This window comes from Salmo salar, chromosome ssa17, assembly GCF_905237065.1.
Source record: "Salmo salar chromosome ssa17, Ssal_v3.1, whole genome shotgun sequence".
Taxonomy (NCBI): domain Eukaryota; kingdom Metazoa; phylum Chordata; class Actinopteri; order Salmoniformes; family Salmonidae; genus Salmo; species Salmo salar.
The window spans coordinates 67640746-67658738 of NC_059458.1; positions in this window are offsets into that span (position 1 = coordinate 67640746).

The window sequence follows — 17993 nt, forward strand, 5'->3', positions numbered from 1 at the left end:
AACAGAATCAAATCAAATTTTATTTGTCACATGCGCCAAATACTTCAACAATTAAAAGACAGCCGCACACTCTAGGAGCTCAGACGCAATAATTTAATAACCTAATATCCAACGTTTCAACAAGCTGTTTTCATCAGGGTATAATGACATGCGCAAAACACAACAGGTGTAGACCTTACCGTGAAATGCTTACTTACAAACCCTTAACCATCAATGTAGTTCAAGAAATAGAGTTAAGAAAATATGTACTAAATAAGAATGGGAGAAACTCCCCAAATACATGTGTGCCAAGCTTGTAGCGTCATACCCAAGAAGACTCAAGGCTGTAATCGCTACCAAACGTGCTTCAATGAAGTACTGAGTAGAGGGTCTGAATTCAGTTTTTTGATTGTAATACATTTGCAAAAATGTCTAAAAACCTGTTTTTCCTTTGTCATTATGGGGTATTGTGTAGAGATATTTTTTTTAAATCCATTTTAGAATGAGGCTGTAACGTAACGAAATGTGAAAGAGGGGTCTGAATACTTTTTCAATGCACTGTATATAACAAAGCCATCCTGTTAGAAAACGTTGGCTGGTTCTCATTAAAGTCGTGTAGATAACTTCACTATTCCCTAATGGTTTTCAAAGCTCTGCTACACAAGCTTCTGACCTGGTCGAACTTGGTTGTTGAAGTAAAAAACCATGAGGTACCAAACCCATTCACAGGATTGGTTAACTCGAGGATTCTCGGGTTTCCACCGAATAAGGTCAATCCGCTGTAAGTTTTAATGCATCTCACTGCTGGAACAATTTGCAGACCTCATTAGAATTAGATGTTCTGGTACTGCTCGGACGTTTTAGGGTGTTGATTGAGGACCTAATAGCTGAGGACCGTAATTATTTGTCACATATATATGTGACAGGACTGCTGCAGTGAATGCATATAGTGTTGTGTATTCTCTTCTTGTACGCCATAGTGACCTGGGAAGCCCCATTCAACAGCAACAAGCTGAGCAGAGAGAAAGACAGTAAACAGAACTTATATGTTACATCTATGAGCGAGAAAGAAAGAACGAGAGTGAGAAACAGAAAGAGAGGACTGCACATGCAAAACATCACTGCATGTCAGAAACCCGGGCCTGCTCAATCAACCCACACGCTGCAGAAAAAGGGGATAAATCTAAAAGAATGAGAAAAATAAATCAAGGGAAAATAAATTACAAATATTCCCCTGTGAAAAAGAGACACAGTTTTTCTTGTGAAGCACGAGGCCGGTCTTTGTGCTGCGGGGAGAGATACAGCACTCTTTTGTCGTCGTGCTTACTCCCGGTGGTGCTGCTCTTTCAGAGAGGCGCGGGGCCTCTGATTGCCTAGTTATTGCGCCTCTCCTCTCCTCCATTGTCCTCGCAGGCTGAGAAAGAGATAGAGAGAGAAATGGATGGAGTGAGAGTTAGAGAGAGAATTAGCGAGAGAGGCAGACAGACACACACACACACACACACACACACACACACACACACACACACACACACACACACACACACACACACACACACACACACACACACACACACACACACACAGAGAAATCTAGAAACAGAGAAATTAAGAGGATTGAGCCAGAGAAAGAGAGAGGAGATGTGGGTAGAGAGCTAGTTTTGAGTAGGGAGAGCAAAGACTGAGAGAGATAGAGAAACAAACAAAAACATAGGGCACATTTCCCAGTCCCATATCTGGATGATTCATTAGCTTGTTTTGCCCAGTGAAGCTCTTAGCTCCTGACTGTATTATTGTAATTATTAATCCTATGTCAAGGCCTTATTAAAATCCAAACATTATATAGAGTCAGTGAGTACATATCTAGCCAGGTGTGGTCAATGCTCCAACAGGTCGATGCAGTGTTCAGAGCAGAACACACCTGTAGTTGTAGAAGAAAGAAGGAAGGGAAAGATCTGCTCAGGTACACAATAGTAGGTTTTGGGAGACAGAAGGTGCTCTTTGGTAAAAGGGGTAAATTGGTCATTGAAAAGGAAGGAGGACCAAGGCACTTTTCATATAATGAATTAAAATGCCTTTATTTGTATGGCATGTTCAATAGAAACAAAGTTTAAAAACTCTGCATGGTCACTACAGTCCTTGCCATGCATCAGTGGACCTGGAGGATCTCGTATTGCCACTAGCCCATGTCTCAGATTTAAACCACTATACGGTAGTTTAAGTCTTCCACTCAGCGCTAAGGCTCCTGGGTACTGAGAAACCCCCATCACATCCACAGGTCCACAGGCTATACTCATCAACTAGTGTCTCTGAGGACGTGAAAGAAGAGAAGAAGAGAGAGAAGAAGAGAGTAGGAGGAGGGGAAACTACTACGGCTTTCACACCGCGTCTCGAAATGGCTTCTGGGGATCGGGGGTTTATTGTGTTTGCCAGTTGAGCCACACATCAGTTGAGCTCCTTGAGGAGCGTGTTGATATTTTCAAACCCACTGATAAACCTGAGTCCTCTGAAGTTTATACTTGGCTTCTTCAAGGGGATTTGTCTTATGAATAGAAAGGGGAAATCGATCAATAGACAGAGGAGGGGAGTAAGAGCAGAGTAGAACGTGTAATTAACCTGTCTGGGCTAGGGGGCAGTATTTTCACGGCCGGATAAAAAACGTAGATTTGGATAGAGAACACTCTAAAGTTTCTAAAACTGTTTGAATGGTGTCTGTGAGTATAACAGAACTCATATGGCAGGCAAAAACCTGAGAAAATTCCAAGTAGGAAGTGGCCTGTCTGCGATTTTGTAGTTCTCCTTTTGTTTGTCTATCGAAACTACAGTATCCGTGGGGTTATGTTGCACTTTCTAAGGCTTCCATTGGCTCTCTAAAGCCGCCAGAAAGCGGATTGGGGCGTCTGCTGTCTCTGGGCAAAGTATAGTAACTCAGTTTGTCAGTGGTCTGCCTGAGGACAAAGGGAATGGAAATGCGCATTCACGAGACCTCGCCATTTTTTCTCTTCCTTTTTAAACGAATATAACATTGTCCGGTTAAACTCAGAATTACTATTAGAAAAATTGGATTACCTTTGCTGTTCTTCGTCAGAATGCACTCCCAGGACTTCTACTTCAACAACAAATGTTGTTTTGGTTCCAAATAATCCATAGTTATATTCAAATACCTCCGTTTTGTTCGTGCGTTCAGGTCACAATCCGAAGGGTGACGCGCGAGCGTATTTCGTGACACAAAAAAATTAAAATATTCCATTACCGTACTTCGAAGCATGTCTAACGCTGTTTAAAATCAATTTTTATGCAATTTTTCTCGTAAAATAGCGATAATATTCCAACCCGGGCGATGTTGTATTCATTCAAAGGCTGAAAGAAAAAAATGGAGAATTCTCATGAACGCGCATCTCCAGTGTCACTGTCCACAGGCTGACCACTCACAAATTCTCCTGCTGTTCTTCGCCCAGAGACAGCAGACACCCCATTACACTTTCTGGCATCTTCTGAGAGCAAATGGAAGCCTTAGAAAATGTCACACTACAGCAGAGCTGCTGTATTTTTGATAGAGATGCAACAGAAGGGCAACAAATTGTCAGACAGGGCACTTCCTGTATGGAATCTTCTCAGGTTTTGGCCTGCCATATGAGTTCTGTTATACTCACATACACCATTCAAACAGTTTTAGAAACTGTAGAGTGTTTTTTTATCCAAATCTACTAATTATATGCATATTCTAGTTTCTGGGTAGGAGTAGTAACCAGATTAAATCGGGTACGTTTTTTATCCGGCCGTGAAAATACTGCCCCCTATCCCAAACAGCTTAAAGTTAATTTTTTCATGGAAGAATGTGTCTAGTATAATAATAATAATATAATTTAGCAGTTGCTTTAATTTTATGTATGGGTGGGCCCGGGAATTAAACCCACTAGCCTGGCGTTGCAAGCACCATGCTCAACCAACTGAGCTACAGAGGTCCTGCTGCCCACATCCATTTTGGTGAGTGATCTTTAGTGACAGGACTCCTATGAAGATGTAATGGCTTGGTTGGGGAATAATGCCTATGGCCGTCTCTCTTCATTGAAAGTCTCCTCTCATCTTTAGCCAATAGATGCCCCCTGACATTTTACACCTCAGTTCTTTCTGAGTAGATCAATAGTCAACATCTTGGACCCTCACGCCTCGCTGATCCATGCCGTTCCTCCCAGGCCTTTAGTTTTACATCGGATTCCCGTTTGATCCTGTTCCGTTTGGTCCTGGGGGGTGAAAGCCGAAAGCACTCTGCCTATTTGTTTTTTATTAACCCGACCTGTCGATGTCGCTCAGATGGGATCCCGCCATTGTTCCCAAATTAGCAATGATTTCTTAAAAATTAGCTTGATGGGGATTCAGCATCAAAGGGAGCTATTTTGTCTCTCATTCTGATGATGACTACGAGGCAGATGAGTTGGAGATGTCAAGTAAGTCGGTCTTTAATGATATATTGCAGCCGAGGGGATGATTGCAGGGGCTCCCCACAGGGTTAAAGCTGCCGCCGTCGGAAAAACACAACAATAACAACAACAACAACAAAAGCAACGGAGAGCAGATGCTCCTACCAGTCAGTTAGGATGCCTTATCTCTCTCTCTTTTTTCATCTCTTTCTTTTTCACTTCATAATGAGAGACTCATTTCCAAACAGGCTTGAAAGAGACAGCCCTGCTGCAGATGGGGTCCTCGTGGGTGGGTGGAGTGGTCGGTGTGGGCTAAGAGACACTTTTAAAAAAAAGTATTCTCTCACAGTCATAAAAAGGAGCTACTTGACCTAATATCACTCACACTGTCGTTAACGTACGCTCCAATTACTATTTGACTATGTCTGCATTTTGTACAAATGTTACGTAATACCTCATTAGGTTTAATTTCCCAATCTGTTGTAGCTAGGTGTTATTTCTCCAGGACAGTCCTCAGGTATAAAAAAGAAAGGTAGACAGAAAAAGAAAGAGTCGTGCAGGAACACGAAACCAGCCAGGCCTCTGGGCTCTGCCAAACATTTAATTATGAGGAGAAACTGATACTAATGAATTACCTTTGATTAATTCTTACCTTTGATCCATCTATCCGTCGAGCCCAGAAGTGGATCTGACAGCAGTCTTATCAGGTATATGTCCTCTTCCAATGATTAAGGAGATAATTTGGCATCAAACGATTAATTATGGACATTCTCTCTCTCTCTCTCTCTCTCTCTCTCTCTCTCTCTCTCTCTCTCTCTCTCTCTCTCTCTCTCTCTCTCTCTCTCTCTCTCTCTCTCTCTCTCTCTCTGGCTCTCTCTCTCTCTCTCTCTCTGTGAGTATTGCCAAATAAAAGTAACAGAGATATTTTAGATTGATAGGCTTAAAGAGACATTGTAAGATGCAACACTTCTGGGAGCTAGTAGTATTTCCTGACCAAGAGGTGTACAGTACAAGGTGGGGCAGCAGTGGCATATACTTCACAACCCGAGGGCACACACTTTGTCTTCATGTTTCCCCTGGCTGTGCCATCGTATCCGGGCCTGCGGCGGGCTAGTCTGTGTGCATGTAAATCCGGCAGCCCCGCTATCGCTGGTCTCATCCGTTACACTCTGCTCCCATTCAATCAGAGTCCCCGCGCCTCAGTGGAACCAGGAACAGCAGATAAAATTCTCATTATCTTACCCGTGCTGAATATAAGGGACCAGTGATAGGGTACACACACAGGGATACATGTACACACATACACACTCATAGAGAAACACACACACCCACATTAACATGCACAAACATGTAAACGAGTGCACACGGTTTCACATACAGATAACAATCTAATCTAGCAGGGGCCTCTGTGGACGTAGGAGTGTGTGTGTTTGTGTGGTCGTGTGTGTGTGTGTTTGTGTGTGTGTCCATATTTCTCTCTAGTTCAGTCTACTATTTGTACATTTTTCAGGTTTCTGTTTGTGTATCAATGTGAATATAAAAATGCTAATGAATGAGCGAATGTGTGTATGGGTGCATATTTGACTTCGTGCATGACCTGGAGGCAGAACTGAGCGCTTTCCGCTAGATGGGCCAGCTGCAAAGTCAAAATTGGATATAGTGTATAGTAAAAATGTAAGGTTATGGTTAGGTTTAAAATCAGATTTTATGACTTTGTGGCAGTGCCAGCTAGTGACCACTGCTGCCTCTAGGGAAGACTCATGAAAATAAACGCCAACCTGCGCCTGAGTGTGTGTGCGTGTGTGTGTATATGTATGTGTGTGTCTACATGCATGTGAGAGAGTGAGAAAGAGACAGTCACCAGGGGAAATGTATCCAGCACATGGAAACCCCCATTGTTTATTCATGTCTTCTAAATTGAAGTGTGCATCCCTGAGACAGAGAGAAGAATAGAGTCCTCATCAGTGGATATTATTGGTCCTTACCTACCGCTCCTGAGATTCTATGTATCCTTATAGGTGAAATCCATGGGTTTTGTGTAGCGTGAGACAGCGTGTGATTACCTCTGAATGTCAGTGTGTATGTGGTACTCTAAGTGAAAGCCTGTACCGCTGTGTCTGAGACAGAAAAACAGAGAGAGTGAGAGAGAGATAGAGAGAGAGACGGACGGACGGACGGACAGAGAAAGACAGACAGAGAAACAGAGAGAGTGAGAGCTAAAGAGAGAGAGAGAGACAGACAGAAACAGAGGGAGAGAGAGACAGAGAGACAAAGACAGAGAGAAAGAGAGAGAGAGACAGAGAGAGAGACCAAGAGACAAAGACAGAGAGAGACAGAGAGCGAGAGACAGAAAGACAGACAGAGAGACAGTCACCAGGGGAAATTCATCCAGCACATGGAAACCTCATTGGTTATTCATGTCTTCTAAATTGAAGTGTGCATCCCTGTATTCTCTTAGTCTCCTGGCTGCTCTCTCCTGTGTATTTAGTCAGCCAGCCAGCCAGCCAGCCAGCCAGCCAGCCAGCCAGCCAGCCAGCCAGCCAGCCAGCCAGCCAGCCAGCCAGCCAGACAGACAGACAGACAGACAGACAGACAGACAGACAGACAGACAGACAGACAGACAGACAGAGAAAAGGGCAACCAGTGAAGAACAAACAGCATTGTAAATACAACCCATATTTATGTTTTATATTTTCCCTTTTGTACTTTAACTATTTGCACATCGTTACCATACTGTATATAGCTGTAATATCACATTTGAAATGTCTCTATTCATTTGGAACTTCTGTGAGTGTAATGTTCACTTTTGTTTATTATCTAGTTCACTTGCTTTAGCATTGTAAACATATGTTTCCCATGCCAATAAAGCCCTTTGAATTGAATTGGAGAGAGAGAGAGAGAGAGAGACAGACATCGAAAAAAGGAGAAACAAGAGATAGAGAGAGAGACAAGGATACAAATAAAGAGATTATTTCTTTTAAAGTTCTCTTTCTGTCCACTCCATTTGATACAGGACAATATAATGAGAACCATCTGTCCATAAGGAAGGGGGTTCAGAGAATATGGAGAGACATTCTCAGAACCACCTATAATATGAAGAGAAGTTCTCAGAATACCCTTTAATATGGAGAGAAGTCTCAGAGTACCCTTTAATATGGAGAGAAGTCTCAGAATCCCCTTTAATATGGAGAGAAGTCTCAGAATCCCCTTTAATATGGAGAGAAGTTCTCAGAATCCCCTTTAATATGGAGAGACGTTCTCAGAACCACCTATAATATGGAGGGACGTTCTCAGAACCACCTTTAATATGGAGAGAAGTTCTCAGAAACCCCTTTAATATGGAGAGAAGATCTTAGAACCACCTTTAATATGGAGAGACGTTCTCAGAATCCCCTTTAATATGGAGAGAAGTTCTCAGAACCCCCTTTAATATGGAGAGAAGTTCTCAGAATCCCCTTTAATATGAGAGACGTTCTCAGAACCACCTTTAATATGGAGAGAAGTTCTCAGAACCCCCTTTAATATGGAGAGAAGTTCTCAGAACCACCTATAATATGGAGAGAAGTTCTCAGAACCACCTTTAATATGGAGAGAAGTTCTCAGAACCACCTTTAATATGGAGAGACGTTCTCAGAACCACCTTTAATATGGAGAGAAGTTATCAGAACCACCTTTAATATGGAGAGACGTTCTCAGAAACACCTTTAATATGGAGAGAAGTTCTCAGAACCACCTTTAATATGGAGAGACGTTCTCAGAACCACCTTTAATATGGAGAGAAGTTATCAGAGCCACCTTTAATATGGAGAGAAGTTCTCAGAACCAACTTTAATATGGAGAGAAGTTCTCTGAATTCCCTTTAATATGGAGAGAAGTTATCAGAGCCACCTTTAATATGGAGAGAAGTTCTCAGAACCAACTTTAATATGGAGAGAAGTTCTCTGAATTCCCTTTAATATGGAGAGACGTTCTCAGAACCACCTTTAATATGGAAAGAAGTCTTCAGAGCCACCTTTAATATGGAGAGAAGTTCTCTGAATTCCCTTTAATATGGAGAGAAGTTATCAGAGCCACCTTTAATATGGAGAGAAGTTCTCAGAACCAACTTTAATATGGAGAGAAGTTCTCTGAATTCCCTTTAATATGGAGAGACGTTCTCAGAACCACCTTTAATATGGAAAGAAGTCTTCAGAGCCACCTTTAATATGGAGAGAAGTTCTCTGAATTCCCTTTAGGTTTCAAGTGTTTTATTGACACGTGCACAAGTACACATGCAAGTTAAAGGAGATTCAGAGATCTTTTTTCAGTATTAATGGGGATTCAGAGAATGTCACGCCCTGACCGGAGAGATCCTTATTATTCTCTATGTTTGGTTAGGTCAGGGTGGGGAATCTATGTTTTCTGTTTCTTTGTTTTTGGGCCGAGTGTGGTTCCCATTCAGAGGCAGCTGTCTATCGTTGTCTCTGATTGGGAATCATACTTAGGCAGCCTGTTTTCCACCTGTGTTTGTGGGAGGTTATTTTCTGTTTAGCTTTCTGTTGCCTGACAGAACTGTGCGCTTTAGTTTTTTCGCCTTTTGTTATTTTGTTTGAGTGTGTTGTGAAAATAAAGAATCATGAACACTTACCCCGCTGTGCTTTGGTCCACTTCTACTTCAGACGAGCGTTACAGAACCTCCCACCAAAAACGGACCAAGCAGCGTGGCCAGGATAGTTGGACATGGGAGGACATCCTGGATGGCAAAGGATCCTGGACGTGGGAGGAGATCCAGGCCGGATGAGATCGCCTCCCATAGGAACAGGTGGAAGCAGCGAGGGAGGAACGGCGATGAGATCGGGAGTCACGGCAACGACGGAAGCCCGAGAGGCAGCTCCCCCCCAAAAATTGAGACGGTCCGCAGTCCAGAGCCTCCAGCGACGGTCCGCAGTCCAGAGTCGCCAGCGACGGTCTGCAGTCCAGAGTCGCCAGCGACGGTCTGCAGTCCAGAGTCGCCAGCGACGGTCTGCAGTCCAGAGTCTCCAGCGACGGTCTGCAGTCCAGAGTCTCCAGCGACGGTCTGCAGTCCAGAGCCTCCAGCGACGGTCTGCAGTCCAGAGCCTCCAGCGACGGTCTGCAGTCCAGAGCCTCCAGCGACGGTCGGGGGTCCAGAGCCTCCAGCGACAGTTGGCAGTTCCGAGCCTCCAGCGGGGGTTCCCAGTCCGGTTCCTCCAGCGACGATCTACGGTCCGGTTCCTCCGGCAACGATCCAGGGTCCGGAGCCTCCGGCGACAATCGACGGTCCGGTTCCACGAAAGTGGGGGGAGCCCCAAGCGGGGGGGGATCTGCGTCCCGCACCGGAGCCTCCACCAAGAGTAGATGCCCACCCGGACCCTCCCCTACAGGTTCAAGTTTGCGGCCGGAGTCCACACCTTTTGGGGGGGATACTGTCACGCCCTGACCGGAGAGATCCTTATTATTCTCTATGTTTGGTTAGGTCAGGGCGTGTATCGGGTGGGGAATCTATGTTTTCTGTTTCTTTGTTTTTGGGCCGAGTGTGGTTCTGAGAACCTCTCTCCATATTAACCTCTTACATCTAGACGTTCCGCTAGCGGAACACCTGCTCCAATATCCAATGATAGGCGTGGCGCGAATGACAAATTCCTCAAAAATACAAAAACTTAAATTTTTCAAACATATGACTATTTCACAGCATTTTAAAGACAAGACTCTCCTTTATCTAACCACACTGTCCGATTTCAAAAAGGCTTTACAGCGAAAGCAAAACATTGGATTATGTCAGCAGAGTACCAAGCCAGAAATAATCAGACGCCCATTTTTCAAGCTAGCATATAATGTCACAAAAACCCAGAAGACAGCTAAATGCAGCACTAACCTTTGATGATCTTCATCAGATGACACACCTAGGACATTATGTTATACAATACATGCATGTTTTGTTCAATCAAGTTCATATTTATATCAAAAAACAGCTTTTTACATTAGCATGTGACTTCCGGGGAATTTACTAACAATTTACTAAATTACTCACGATAAACGTTCACAAAAAGCATAACAATTATTTTAAGAATTATCTTAAAGCATAACTCCTCTATGCACTCGATATGTCCGATTTTAAAATAGCTTTTTGGTGAAAGCACATTTTGCAATATTCTAAGTACATAGCTCGGCCATCACGGGCTAGCTATTTAGACACCCGGCAAGTTTAGCCTTCACCAAAATCAGATTTACTATTATAAAAGTTTGATTACCTTTTGTTGTCTTCGTCAGAATGCACTCCCAGGACTGCTACTTCAATAACAAATGTTGGTTTGGTCCAAAATAATCCATCGTTATATCCGAATAGCGGCGTTTTGTTCGTGTGTCCCAGACACTATCCGAAATGGCAAATCAGGGTCGCGTGCATGGCGCAATTCGTGACAAAAAAATTCTAAATATTCCATTACCGTACTTCGAAGCATGTCAACCGCTGTTTAAAATAAATTTTTATGCAATTTATCTCGTAAAAAAGTGATAATATTCCGACCGGGAATCTCCTTTTCGGCAAACAGAGGAAAAATCACAAAGACGGGGGCAGCCAGGGCACGCGCCTAAGCCCACAGTCCCTTGATCGGCCACTTGAGAAAGGCGATAATGTGTTTCAGCCTGGGGCTGGGATGACGACATTCAGGTTTTTCCCGGGCTCTGAGCGCCCATGGAAGACGTAGGAAGTGTCACGTTAGAGCAGAGATCCTTTGTAAAAGATAGAGATGGCAAAGAAGTTCAAGAAATGGTCAGACAGGCCACTTCCTGTAAAGGAATCTCTCAGGTTTTGACCTGCCATTTGAGTTCTGTTATACTCACAGACACCATTCAAACAGTTTTAGAAACTTTGGAGTGTTTTCTATCCAAAGCCAATAATTATATGCATATTCTAGTTACTGGGCAGGAGTAGTAACCAGATTAAATCGGGTACGTTTTTTATCCAGCTGTGAAAATACTGCCCCCTAGCCATAACAGGTTAAAGGGAATTCAGAGAACTTCTCTCCATGTTAAAGGTGGCTCTGATAACTTCTCTCCATATTAAAGGGGATTCTGAGACTTCTCTCCTTATTAAAGGGGATTCAGAGAACTTCTCTCCATATTAAAGGGGATTGTGAGAACTTCTCTGAAGTTAATACACATAATAATACACTAAAGTCCCTACAGACAAACAGTGCAGGCAGAGATGGAGCAGTATCTCCCATATTTGGGCCTTCTTAGTTGCCATCTCTTTCAATATAGACTGGTTAAACCAGACTGAACAGTGCACTCGCTAGTGTTTCACTTCAACTTTCACTTTGACTTCCAGGATACTTTCGGTATGCATTCCTCAGCCATTTTCTCCCAGCCAGGCTCTAATTACCTGCCATGAGAGAATCCCTATAGCAGAGGGCACTGTTTTGACCCAAGCCCTAAAAGAGCACACTACTTGCCCTATGGACGCTGGTCAAAATGTTAAAAGTAGTGCACTACATCAGGAAAAGGGTACCATTTGAGACAGATATTTTATCCCAGCCAGGCCCTAATTACCTGTCTTAATAGAATCCCTATAGCAGAGTGGAGGCATGTTTCACTAATGTGTACTCTAGAACGGTACAGATAATTACATGCCCCTGAAATTTAGAGAGACACATTTCAAAGACATGAAAAAAAAGATACAAGCATTTTTATTTTTCCTCTGTCGTCTTTCTCTATCAGTGCAGTCCAATTTGCAGAGTGTAGCTTTTAATTAGGTGAGTCACTGTGGTACAGTAGAGGAGTGTGAGGGTCTGTCCGGAATAAGCACACGCAACATTGGTTCTGTGTGGGGGGGGTGTGTGTGCGTGTGTGTGTGCTTTCTGACAGTGAAGCGTACTCCGGACCCCCCACTCTGCTAGCTGGTCTCCCCCATCCTCTACCCCTCCCTGACTGTACACACTCCAGGCCCTGGGGGGCTGACACAAACAAAGGGGGGAGAGATGGAGCTGCCTGGGGGATTGATTCTCTGGTATGGAGCAGACAGAGGCTGGCCCCCAGGCCCCTCACCCTCTCTCTCTCTTTCTCTCTCCCAGCATTAGTGCCATCCCCCAGGCCCCATCTCTCTTCCCCCAGCATTAATACCAACCCCCCAGGCCCTCTCTCTCCCCCCAGCATTAATACCAAACCCCCAGGCATTCTCTCTCTCTCCCTCCCCCAGCATTAATTCCAAACCCCCAGGCAATCTCTCTCTCTCCCTCCCCAGCATTAATACTAACCCCCCAGGCCCTCTCTCTCTCTCCCCCCAGCATTAATACCAAGCCCCCAGGCCCTCCCTCTCTCTCCCCCCAGCATTAATACCAGGGGCCTCCTCTGCTCCTTAGAACTCCCCTAGCATTAATACCAAGGGCCTCCTCTGCTCTCTCTCTCTCCCCCAGCATTAATACCAAGGGCCTCCTCTGCTCTCTAGAACTCCCCCAGCATTAATACCAAGGGCCTCCTCTGCTCTCTCTCTCTCCCCTAGCATTAATACCAAGGGCCTCCTCTGCTCTCTCTCTCTCCCCAGCATTAATACCAAGGGCCTCCTCTGCTCTCTCTCTCTCCCCAGCATTAATACCAAGGGCCTCCTCTGCTCTCTCTCTCTCCCAGCATTAATACCAAGGGCCTCCTCTGCTCTCTAGAACTCCCCCAGCATTAATACCAAGGGCCTCCTCTGCTCTCTCTCTCTCCTCCAGCATTAATACCAAGGGCCTCCTCTGCTCTCTCTCTCTCCTCCAGCATTAATACCAAGGGCCTCCTCTGCTCTCTCTCTCTCCTCCAGCATTAATACCAAGGGCCTCCTCTGCTCTCTCTCTCTCCTCCAGCATTAATACCAAGGGCCTCCTCTGCTCTCTCTCTCTCCCCCAGCATTAATACCAAGGGCCTCCTCTGCTCTCTCTCTCTCCCCCAGCATTAATACCAAGGGCCTCCTCTGCTCTCTCTCTCTCCTCCAGCATTAATACCAAGGGCCTCCTCTGCTCTCTAGAACTCCCCAAAGCATTAATACCAAGGGCCTCCTCTGCTCTCTCTCTCCCCCAGCATTAATACCAAGGACCTCCTCTGCTCTTTCTCTCTCCTCCAGCATTAATACCAAGGGCCTCCTCTGCACTCTCTCTCTCCTCCAGCATTAATACCAAGGGCCTCCTCTGCTCTCTAGAATTCCCCAAAGCATTAATACCAAGGACCTCATCTGCTCTTTCTCTCTCCTCCAGCATTAATACCAAGGGCCTCTTCTGCTCTCTCTCTCTCCTCCAGCATTAATACCAAGGGCCTCCTCTGCTCTCTCTCTCTCCTCCAGCATTAATACCAAGGGCCTCCTCTGCTCTCTCTCTCCTCCAGCATTAATACCAAGGGCCTCCTCTGCTCTCTCTCTCTCCCCCAGCATTAATACGAAGGACCTCCTCTGCTCTCTAGAACTCCCCAAAGCATTAATACCAAGGGCCTCCTCTGCTCTCTCTCTCCCCAGCATTAATACCAAGGGCCTCCTCTGCTATCTCTCTCTCCTCCAGCATTAATACCAAGGACCTCCTCTGCTCTCTCTCTCTCCCCCAGCATTAATACCAAGGACCTCCTCTGCTCTCTCTCTCTCCCCCAGAATTAATACCAAGGACCTCCTCTGCTCTCTAGAACTCCCCAAAGCATTAATACCAAGGGCCTCCTCTGCTCTCTCTCTCTCCCCCAGCATTAATACCAAGGGCCTCCTCTGCTCTCTCTCTCTCCCCCAGCATTAATACCAAGGGCCTCCTCTGCTCTCTCTCTTTCCCCCAGAATTAATACCAAGGACCTCCTCTGCTCTCTCTCTCCCAAAGCATTAATACCAAGGGCCTCCTCTGCTCTCTAGAACTCCCTACAGCATTAATACCAAGGGCCTCCTCTGCTCTCTCTCTCCCCCAGCATTAATACCAAGGGCCTCCTCTGCTCTCTCTCTCTCCTCCAGCATTGATACCAAGGGCCTCCTCTGCTCTCTCTCTCTCCTCCAGCATTAATACCAAGGGCCTCCTCTGCTCTCTCTCTCTCCTCCAGCATTAATACCAAGGGCCTCCTCTGCTCTCTCTCTCTCCTCCAGCATTAATACCAAGGGCCTCCTCTGCTCTCTCTCTCTCCTCCAGCATTAATACCAAGGACCTCCTCTGCTCTCTCTCTCTCCTCCAGCATTAATACCAAGGGCCTCCTCTGCTCTCTAGAATTCCCCAAAGCATTAATACCAAGGGCCTCCTCTGCTCTCTCTCTCTCCTCCAGCATTAATACCAAGGGCCTCCTCTGCTCTCTCTCTCTCCTCCAGCATTAATACCAAGGGCCTCCTCTGCTCTCTCTCTCCTCCAGCATTAATACCAAGGGCCTCCTCTGCTCTCTCTCTCTCCCCCAGCATTAATACCAAGGACCTCCTCTGCTCTCGAGAACTCCCCAAAGCATTAATACCAAGGGCCTCCTCTGCTCTCTCTCTCCCCCAGCATTAATACCAAGGGCCTCCTCTGCTATCTCTCTCTCCTCCAGCATTAATACCAAGGACCTCCTCTGCTCTCTCTCTCTCCCCCAGCATTAATACCAAGGACCTCCTCTGCTCTCTCTCTCTCCCCCAGAATTAATACCAAGGACCTCCTCTGCTCTCTAGAACTCCCCAAAGCATTAATACCAAGGGCCTCCTCTGCTCTCTCTCTCTCCCCCAGCATTAATACCAAGGGCCTCCTCTGCTCTCTCTCTCTCCCCCAGCATTAATACCAAGGGCCTCCTCTGCTCTCTCTCTCTCCCCCAGAATTAATACCAAGGACCTCCTCTGCTCTCTCTCTCTCAAAGCATTAATACCAAGGGCCTCCTCTGCTCTCTAGAACTCCCTACAGCATTAATACCAAGGGCCTCCACTGCTCTCTAGAATTCCCCAAAGCATTAATACCAAGGGCCTCCTCTGCTCTCTCTCTCCCCCAGCATTAATACCAAGGGCCTCCTCTGCTCTCTCTCTCTCCTCCAGCATTAATACCAAGGGCCTCCTCTGCTCTCTCTCTCTCCTCCAGCATTAATACCAAGGGCCTCCTCTGCTCTCTCTCTCTCCTCCAGCATTAATACCAAGGGCCTCCTCTGCTCTCTCTCTCTCCTCCAGCATTAATACCAAGGGCCTCCTCTGATCTCTCTCTCTCCTCCAGCATTAATACCAAGGACCTCCTCTGCTCTCTCTCTCTCCCCCAGCATTAATACCAAGGGCCTCCTCTGCTCTCTAGAACTCCCCAAAGCATTAATACCAAGGACCTCCTCTGCTCTCTCTCTCTCCCCCAGCATTAATACCAAGGGCCTCCTCTGCTCTCTAGAACTACCCCAGCATTAATACCAAGGGCCTCCTCTGCTCTCTCTCTCCTCCAGCATTAATACCAAGGGCCTCCTCTGCTCTCTCTCTCTCCCCCAGCATTAATACCAAGGACCTCCTCTGCTCTCGAGAACTCCCCAAAGCATAAATACCAAGGGCCTCCTCTGCTCTCTCTCTCCCCCAGCATTAATACCAAGGGCCTCCTCTGCTATCTCTCTCTCCTCCAGCATTAATACCAAGGACCTCCTCTGCTCTCTCTCTCTCCCCCAGCATTAATACCATGGACCTCCTCTGCTCTCTCTCTCTCCCCCAGAATTAATACCAAGGACCTCCTCTGCTCTCTAGAACTCCCCAAAGCATTAATACCAAGGGCCTCCTCTGCTCTCTCTCTCTCCCCCAGCATTAATACCAAGGGCCTCCTCTGCTCTCTCTCTCTCCCCCAGCATTAATACCAAGGGCCTCCTCTGCTCTCTCTCTCTCCAACAGAATTAATACCAAGGACCTCCTCTGCTCTCTCTCTCCCAAAGCATTAATACCAAGGGCCTCCTCTGCTCTCTAGAACTCCCTACAGCATTAATACCAAGGGCCTCCTCTGCTCTCTAGAATTCCCCAAAGCGTTAATACCAAGGGCCTCCTCTGCTCTCTCTCTCCCCCAGCATTAATACCAAGGGCCTCCTCTGCTCTCTCTCTCTCCTACAGCATTAATACCAAGGGCCTCCGCTGCTCTCTCTCTCTCCTCCAGCATTAATACCAAGGGCCTCCTCTGCTCTCTCTCTCTCCTCCAGCATTAATACCAAGGGCCTCCTCTGCTCTCTCTCTCTCCTCCAGCATTAATACCAAGGGCCTCCTCTGCTCTCTCTCTCTCCTCCAGCATTAATACCAAGGACCTCCTCTGCTCTCTCTCTCTCCCCCAGCATTAATACCAAGGGCCTCCTCTGCTCTCTAGAACTCCCCAAAGCATTAATACCAAGGACCTCCTCTGCTCTCTCTCTCTCCCCCAGCATTAATACCAAGGGCCTCCTCTGCTCTCTAGAACTACCCCAGCATTAATACCAAGGGCCTCCTCTGCTCTCTCTCTCCTCCAACATTAATACCAAGGGCCTCCTCTGCTCTCTCTCTCTCCCCCAGCATTAATACCAAGGGCCTCCTCTGCTCTCTCTCTCTCCTCCAGCATTAATACCAAGGGCCTCCTCTGCTCTCTAGAACTCCCTACAGCATTAATACCAAGGGCTTCCTCTGCTCTCTCTCTCTCCCCCAGCATTAATACCAAGGGCCTCCTCTGCTCTCTCTCTCTCCCCCAGCATTAATACCAAGGGCCTCCTCTGCTCTCTCTCTCTCCCCCAGCATTAATACCAAGGGCCTCCTCTGCTCTCTAGAACTCCCCCAGCATTAATACCAAGGACCTCCTCTGCTCTCTCTCTCCCCCAGCATTAATACCAAGGACCTCCTCTGCTCTCTCTCTCCCCCAGCATTAATACCAAGGACCTCCTCTGCTCTCTCTCTCCCCCAGCATTAATACCAAGGGCCTCCTCTGCTCTCTCTCTCCCCCAGCATTAATACCAAGGGCCTCCTCTGCTCTCTCTCTCCCCCAGCATTAATACCAAGGGCCTCCTCTGCTCTCTCTCTCCCCAGCATTAATACCAAGGGCCTCCTCTGCTCTCTCTCTCTCCTCCAGCATTAATACCAAGGGCCTCCTCTGCTCTCTCTCTCTCCCCAGCATTAATACCAAGGGCCTCCTCTGCTCTCTAGAACTCCCTACAGCATTAATACCAAGGGCCTCCTCTGCTCTCTCTCCCAGCATTAATACCAAGGGCCTCCTCTGCTCTCTCTCTCTCCTCCAGCATTAATACCAAGGGCCTCCTCTGCTCTCTCTCTCCCCCAGCATTAATACCAAGGGCCTCCTCTGCTCTCTAGAACTCCCCCAGCATTAATACCAAGGACCTCCTCTGCTCTCTCTCTCTCCCCCAGCATTAATACCAAGGGCCTCCTCTGCTCTCTCTCTCTCCCAGCATTAATACCAAGGGCCTCCTCTGCTCTCTAGAACTCCTCCAGCATTAATACCAAGGACCTCCTCTGCTCTCTCTCTCCCCCAGCATTAATACCAAGGGCCTCCTCTGCTCTCTCTCTCCCCCAGCATTAATACCAAGGGCCTCCTCTGCTCTCTAGAACTCCCCCAGCATTAATACCAAGGACCTCCTCTGCTCTCTCTCTCCCCCAGCATTAATACCAAGGACCTCCTCTGCTCTCTCTCTCCCCCAGCATTAATACCAAGGGCTTCCTCTGCT